Genomic DNA, 8068 nt, shown 5'->3' with positions numbered 1-8068 from the left:
CTTTCTGCTCCCTGCTCTTTCCCTGATCCACTGGTTTGCCTTCTGCTCCCTGCCCTGTGCTCCCTCCCTGATCTGCTCTGCTTTCTGCTCCTTGCCCTGTGCTCCCCACTTGCCCTGCTGCTCTACTTTCTGCTCCATGCCCTGTGATCCTTACCTGATCCACTGCTCTGCCTTCTGCGTGCTGCCCTGTGCTCCCTACTTGATTTTATCTGCTTTCTGCTCCCTGCCTTGTGCTAGCTGCCTGGTCTGCTGCTCTGCTTTTTGCTCCCTTCCCTGTGGTCCCTACCTGATCCACTTTCCTTTAGCTCCCTGCCCAATCTGCTGCTCTGCTTTCTGCTCCCTGCCCTGTGCTCCCTACCTGCTTTGCTCTGCCTTCTGCTCCCTACCTGATCTGCTCTGCTTTTTGCTCCCTGCCCGATCTGCCGCTCTGCTTTCTGACCCCTGCCCTGTGCCCCCTACCGGCTCTGCTTTCTGCTCCCTGCCCTATCTGCCACTGTGTTGCCTATCCCTGATCTGTCGTGTGCCAGACACAGAAGCCGGTCGCGGCACTCGTGCCAGCCCTGCTTTACCAGATAGGGGACACATGCCGCAGTGCCTACTTGGTCCCAGCTCTTGCCCTTGTAACCAGCAGATTGCATTTGCAGCGGTCAGCTCTGCCTGCTCCCCTACGTGCCGGTCAGACAGGCAGCTCCCCACCCATGTGCTCCAGGGTGTACGTGGGGGTCAGGAACAAATCGATCCCCAAATTCGCTGTGGCCAGCCAGCTGCAGTGGCTCTGTGAGATGGACCCAGCCCGCGGGCCACGTGCTAGCACCCCTGCCCTCGCCCACTCTCCCTTACTTTAGCAAGCAAGCATCTTCCAGAATAAAGACATGAAACCTGAAGGCTAGCGTTGTTTTCCAATGCGACTGCGCCTCCACGCGTCCCTCACGCAGGCTACACCCCGGTCCCGCTGACACGAAGATGCCCCTTTGACCCAGAGGGCAAACGAGGTTTGCACACTCGGCCCCTGGTTGTCGTAGACCCGGACACGTGTGAGCAAGTAGCAGCGATGGGCGATTAGCGAATGCAATCGCTGCGGACGCGGTGTCCTGCTCTCATCCCGGTCCAGCTGGGCACTTAAGCCTACGCCTAACTCAAAGGCACTAAGTGCTTTGCTGGATCACAGCGAGAGGAATCCAGCCTGGACACCCCCGTTATTTATGATGTGTGTCGTGGCAGCACCCAGCCCGCCCGGCCACATCCCAGACACCAGGGAAGACACAGTCCTTGCCCTGACGAACATCCAGCTATAAAAACCAGCTGGTCTGATCAGAGATGCCTCTCTCCCCGCATCCTGTTTCCAGCCCCAGCTGCTCCAGGGACAGCCGGTGATGGAAGAAGATGCCCGTGATGGATGCGTCTTCCCCGCTGCGGCCAAAGGGCCCTTTCGTGGGCATTTCAGTTCCCAAGCAGCCCCCACACTCATTTGCTTGTATGCCGGAGTCAAATTAACCATAGCCTTTGCCCAGGGATAGTTGAGGTCACTATGGATGACTTGCCCCTGGTCCCGGTAAGACAAATCCCCTGCTGGGGTCAGCAGCCGAGGGCAGGTGAGTTAATCTGTCATACCTATTAGTGCAAGCCTAAATGCACCAGCCTGCATAGCTTTCCTCTCCCAAATGCTTGCACCCGTGGCGGGGCTTCCTAGCACTTGTGAGCAACCCCACCACAACCAACTCGGTTGTTCAGGAGCCGTAGGAATACGGAGCAGATCCCGCAGTAGTTCACTATCCATGCAAGGTCCCTTCCAGCCCCCTAACATCTATAAAACCCAGGCAGCATCGCTTTCATGTCACCCACGTCGCACCCTCCAAATCCCCTCGCTCAAACCCCACGGCTGAGGTTTGCTCTCAGAAGAGTAGCAGCTCCCAGGGCCCGAAACTTTGCAAGAGGAAATCATAGGGAAACCACAGAGAAGTGCAGCTGGTAGGTCATGCCTAGTCCAACCCCTGCCTGAGGCAGGATCAGAAAAACCCATCATTTAAACTCTCAGCAAAACGACGCCATCACCCTGATGCAACACAAGGCATCGCCCCCGAGCCTGCCCCGGGGAAAGCAGGGGGACCATGGCAGCCAACATCTTGCTCCTATAGAAAGTTGTTAATAGACACTTGAGAGACCCCGGGGAAGGACAAGGCATTGGATGCTCCATGTGGCAGCTGAGAGAAGGGCTCGCGCCCGCTTGTCCGGCTCCGGCTGGGGGGGAGACCTGCCGTCCCGGGCTTCCCTGCCTCTGCTTCAGCTGCGGTATTGTGGACCTGGCTGTGATTTAAAATGAAATGCCCTGAAGCCTGCTGGTTCCTGCATTTTCTAGCCCCTCGTTGGAGGGCCAGCACAGCCCAGATGGGTTTTGCTGTGTGGGTCTACATGCCATTGGCCCCCGAAACACCAAGGTCATCACTGCCAGGCTAAGATGCGCCAGGTTTGGTAGCCCGTGACCCACACCGGAGCGATGTGGGCAGCACCGCATGCAGATACCCACTGGCACCAGGTTAGCCCAGGGGGGACCAGGTTTGCTCGCAGCATCGGTGCAGACCAGGGCTCAAACCCAGAGCAAGAGACTGTCCATGCTCTGCCCCCGTGGCTTTTGCCAGCATGCCTTTCTGCAGCTGCCCCTTTACATTTGGCAAGAGGGATGTTTTTCCCAGCATGTCTTGCTGCAGCTGGTCCTTCAGATTGGGCAGAAAGAAGCAGCCGCAGCCCTAATGCAGCTGTGACCTGCTCCCCCCGCTCCCTCCCTGCCTGAACGGTGAGTACCTGCGTCTGCTCCGGCTTCCCTGTCTTGCAGGAAGATGCTGCCGAGTCCCAGCTGCCCTGAGCAATGGGCTGGCAAAGGGCAAGGGTCCTTCCCCAGAGCTGCTTTGGCAGGATCAGGGCCCTAGAGAGGGAAACCACATGGTGGCTTGCACTGCAACGTTACCCCTTCCCTGTTACAGGTAGGGAAACTGAGGCACAGAGGTCTTGCCAATGTGCAGCTTTGTGTGCACGTGAGAGTAAACCATCCCCCTCTCCTCCCTGCCCTCAATGCATTGCACGTGGCTTGTATCCCCGTCACGTCCTTGGTGTTGGGTGTAATTTGGGGCTGGATCCATGGAAGGCAAGAGACTCCTTTCGAAAGGGCTCCTTTTTGCTCTGAGCAGGGGCCTTGTTCCCAGCTGGGCACGCTAGCCACTAGGCCACAGCACCTCCTCTTGCTCCCCCCAACCAGCAAGGACCACGTCTTCTCTGGGTTAGGGATGCCACTATGCAGCTCTGAGCATCCTTCAGCTTGCAGGGATGTGAATTAGTTAGGACTTCATTAGGCAAGTACTAAATTAAATGTGCAGTAAGTACTACCCATTAATAAATGTATAGATGCACCACTGGAAGCTTCCTGGGATAAGCTTCTTGAGACACAGACAATGCAGCTGAGATGCCTCTGACGCCCCGGAGAGCAGCTGCTGAGATGCTCTTCTCATTACTTTATAGAGTAGCCGTGGTCTGAGGGGCAAGGGACTGCATGCACGTCCTAGTATTTAAGACAGTTTTTTAACTTTCTTAGACTCAAGGCCCCTTGGAAAATGCCAGCGCTTTGCTTTCACTCATTTCTCAACTACAGAAAAATGTTGTTGCAAAGACCTCCGATGCAACAGGGCAGAACGGTTTTGCCGCTATAGATTCGTACTGGAAATCTCGGGGTTAATCTTGTGAGTCAAAGGACTAATCTTCACTTGTCCTTTAAGTCATGCAGTGTCTCTAAGTGATGACTACACCTGGCTACTTGCTCATTCTCTTAGGAGGATTCACCTCCCACTTTGGCCTCCCCTGCCCTGTTCGGACCAGAGGGCTGACCTGCGTTCCCACGGGGCTGCCGCCACAGCGAGGAGTGGTGCCTCCTGGTAGAGATGCAATGCATGGCAGAAAAGGCAGGGGTGATCTGCCAGGGCTTAGTGACCCCTACTCCCCCTCTAGCATCCCTAACCAAGCCCAACTTTTGCCAACACAGCTGCACCCTGACTGGGAAGTCTCCCCAGCAGAGCTATGTTGGGTGGCGGTGGGAACCGGAGCCTCCACGCCAGAGCTTTGTTGCAAGAGCTTTGCAATGCAAACCAGACAGGATGGCCAGGTCCTAAAGCCGGCAGCCTCAGGAGGAGGAGGAGAGCATGGCTGGCATCACCCCATGGACTGCAGGCAGCTGGTGTCCTAATTCACAAAGCCTGAATGGTATTCTTGTTACTGTTATCATCAACCACAGTAATAATAGAAGAATAATGATGATGGATGATGATAATAGTCCTATTGTGCTTGCTGCTGCACGGACCCAATAGAGCGGTGGGCTGGGGACCTGTGGGGGCGAATCCAGAGCCATCGAGGCAGGGGCTGGGGGCCTGTGGGGTGACTCTGGGCACTTCTGTGTAAGGAGGAGCTGGAGCCTCGGTTTCAGAGAGGACTTGGGCTTCAAAGTCACTTAGGCATTTTAAGCTCTGATTGAGCTCAATGCTAAATTTGAGAGGGTCGTGAGCTAAAGGAGCGGGGAGGGTGGGGTGATGTTTTCTACTGCTTAAGACACCAGGCCATGTAGCTGTGTGCCTGCGTTTTCCCCCCAGCTTCATGGTGACCCTGGAAAAATCACTTCCCTGCTTTGGGCCTCAACTTCCCCGTCTGTAGAATGGAGAGACCCAGATCCTAACCTTACAGAGATGTCTCACAAGGTGTAACTGGGGTCTATAAAGCTCTCGGAGACCCTGGGATGGGGAGAAAGAGGGCAGAGCAAAGGAGACCATGCATCCAGCTCAGCCCAATCTGCTCTTTTGCTCTTAGCTTTTAAACACGACTGCTTTCTCTGCCTGCCGATTGCTTATTTGCCAGGGAGGCCACAACACGACAACAAAAAAGGGCTGTTCTCACCCAAAAGGGCTCATCCTTCAAGTCCCGGTGGCCTCCCCTTTGCAAACCGGCTTCCCCCCTCTGCAATAACGGTGGGAGCTGGAGCATGTGGGGCTGGGACCTGGGACACGTCCTGCACAGGTGCCAACTTTTCCATGGTACAGTGGGACGAGAGGAGAATTTGGGACACCAAAGAGGCTGGAGATGGGCCTGCTGGGTCCCAGCTTGCTCCGCATAGCCAGGACGGCCTGGACGATCGGTGAAGGTCATTGCCATCTCTAGCTCCTGCAGCACAGGCCCTCCTCACCCGTCCTTCCCTTGCTTTTCATTGCAGTTTGATGTCAGCTCCGTTCCAGACCTCATAAAACGCGTGCCATCCCCGGAGGAGAGGCAAATTAGAGGCTTACAAACGAGGGAAGCCCAGTGCTTGCAAAGCAGCTCTCACTCTCTTGCTCTCTTTCTTCCTCCTTCTCGCAACATGTGCAAAAGAAATTCTCCCATGTCGCTAGCGCCCGGCCGTTGGCCGTTCTGGTGGTTTGCTCTGGAAATAGCATAAGCCCACGTTTAAGAACGGGCCGAGCCAAACGTGTGAAGCCAGGGAGGGGGCTCACAGGCCTCATCCAGCCCTTGCTGGAGTCGGCAGGGGTCTGTCAGCCTCCAGGCCAGACTCTGGATGCTTCTGTTTCAAACAGAGAGAAAGAAGAATATGCAAATCTAATGAGTAAGGGGGAAAAAAAACCACCTATAAGATTTATGACCATTTTTGCAAGCAAAAGAGCCAGATTTGCTTTCTCTTTCTTTCGCACACTCAGCAACCATGCATGCATTTTTTTCCTCGCGGCCCCTCTCGGTGCTACTATCCCAGCTGCACCCCAGGGTGCAGAGACTTGAGGCGCAGAGAAAATTAGGGTCTGTCTACACTGCTGCTTCTCAGCCCGGAGGGGGCCGTGAACTCCTTTCAAGGGTGCTGCACAATACGGTCCCTGTCCAGGGGTGCAAATGCCTACGCAAGAGAAACCCAGAGACTCATACAGGAATCCGTGTGCCTCAAGCCCAGACACGAGGCGGTGATGATGTGTCAGGGGAGCCCCAGACCATTGCTTTTGAGAAGTGTGGGGTGTGGAGTCGGGGTACCCCTCCAGCATGTCCTCAGTGGCGGGGCAAGCACCGGGCTTATTGTTTCAGTGGCGAGATGGGGCAGCATGCACCGGGTAACGTCTGAAGGGAGCGGTAGAGGCAGGATTGGACCCCGTTCTCCCAAGTCCTAGGCTACTTGTCCTAACTACCAGGCTGCCTTCCTCTCTTCTGCATCAGTCCGGGGAGCACAATACTGCCCACCCAGAATGCCAAAGCACAAAGTCCTGCCCCCATAAACCAGGACTGGCATCAAGACCCATGGCATTTCTTTACAAAGTAGTTAATTTTTACTTTTTTTCATCTTTTGAATCTTTGGGGCAAAGTTTTCTTGGCGACCATGAGCTCTAGAAACCTTTTGTTGTTGCAAACCTTCAGACGATGGGATCTTCCTGTTAGAGGGGAGGCCGTGGCATAGGTTGACCGGGCAAGCCATCGCTGGAGGGTTCAAGGAGAGGTTGGATGGGCGCTAGGCAGGGATGATATAGGGGTAGCGATGCCTGTGCTCTGCTATGGGGATGTCCCAGGCTTTGGGGCTGTGCTGGTTCCCCGCCTCCCACTTCTACTTCATGTGTCGGGGGGTTGAACCCTGCTCCAGAGGCACTGGTGCTGCTGCAGCCCAGACTGGGGATGGGACTGGGCTGTGCCAATGCAACCCCTTAGGGTCCTGGCTGGAGGGTCTTGCCCCTGTGCTCAGCCCAATGCTGCATAGGGGGCAGGAAGGGATTTCACCCCATGCTCAGATTGGTGCAGACTGGGGGAAAGTGGGGGTTGCTGTCCTTCATAGCAAGGGGCACAGCCTTTGCCTGGGTCTTTTGAGTGTATTTTATCAAAGCAGGACATTTGCCACCATGGTCCCCCTGCTTTCCCTGTGCCAGGTTGGGGGTCTTACATCTTGTGGCCGTGTCAGTGTTTGCTGAAGGCATGGGTTTCCTTCCCTCCCCTCCTGCATGCTGTCCTGGTTGAGGACTGGCCAAGGGTTGCTTTTTATTTTTTTTTAAATCTGGAATTGCATTTCTGGTCCAAATCCTCCCCAAAAACCCACAGATGAGTTGGAGTTTGGGATCAGAGAAGAGTCTGGTGCAGGTGTGCAGAAAAGCAGCTGGGATGATCAGGGTAAAGGAGTGGTCATCTGGTCAGAGCAGGCAAGGAGAGTGAAGCTGGCTTTGTCTAGCAGCACAAAGGCCCGGAGGGCAGCTGGTCGCCGTCTGTAAACCTATCAGGAGTTTAAATTGCAGAGAGGAAGATGCAAACCTGCAGTGGAAGTGAAAGCGCTGCATTGGCCCCCAAAATCTAGACTCAGAAAATGAGGCTTGAAGGGAGCTCAGGAGTCACATCTATCCAACCCCTGCTGCAAGCAGGACCAGCCCCAACTACATCATCCCAGGCAGGGCTTTGTCTACCTGGGTCCTAAACACCTCCAAGGATGGAGACTGCACCACCTCTCTGGGTAACCTGCTCCAGTGCTTCCCCACCCTCCTCGTGAGAAAGTTTTTCCTAATATCCCCCCTCAACTTTCCTTGCTGCAGCTTGAACCCATTGCTCCTTGTCCTGTCATCTGCCCCCACTGAGAACATCCTAGTAGCTCCTTGGGGCTGCCCCAAATTGGATCCGTGTTATCCGTGGGCAACGACACCTGCTCACATGGAGTCTGGAAGGCACTCGGCGGGCCGGCTCTGAGTGCAAGGAGCTGCATAATTTTAGGCCTAGGGTTTCTCCCTTGCAGGGGCCCTCCCAGACTCCCCCTCTGTGGCCCCTAACATCTTCGCTTCTTGTGGGGGACCCTATAGTTTAGAGGCTCCCCTTTGACCCTTCACCCCATCTTGTTAGCTCTAACCCAGCTTCCCAATCTACCGAGATCCTGCCAAGTTGTGCTCGCACCCTCCAACATGTTTGCAGTCCGCGTTTCAAGAAGCCCTGGCTGCTTTTCCAGTGAGAAAAGAACCGGGCACGGCAGATAACTTTTGGACGGAGCTTTTGATCCTTTAACACCATCAAAGCCAAGAGCTTAGCTGGTTTAAGAAAG

The sequence above is a fragment of the Alligator sinensis genome, unplaced genomic scaffold (assembly GCF_000455745.1).
Source record: "Alligator sinensis unplaced genomic scaffold, ASM45574v1 scaffold1408_1, whole genome shotgun sequence".
Classification (NCBI taxonomy): domain Eukaryota; kingdom Metazoa; phylum Chordata; order Crocodylia; family Alligatoridae; genus Alligator; species Alligator sinensis.
This window is presented reverse-complemented; position numbering follows the sequence as displayed.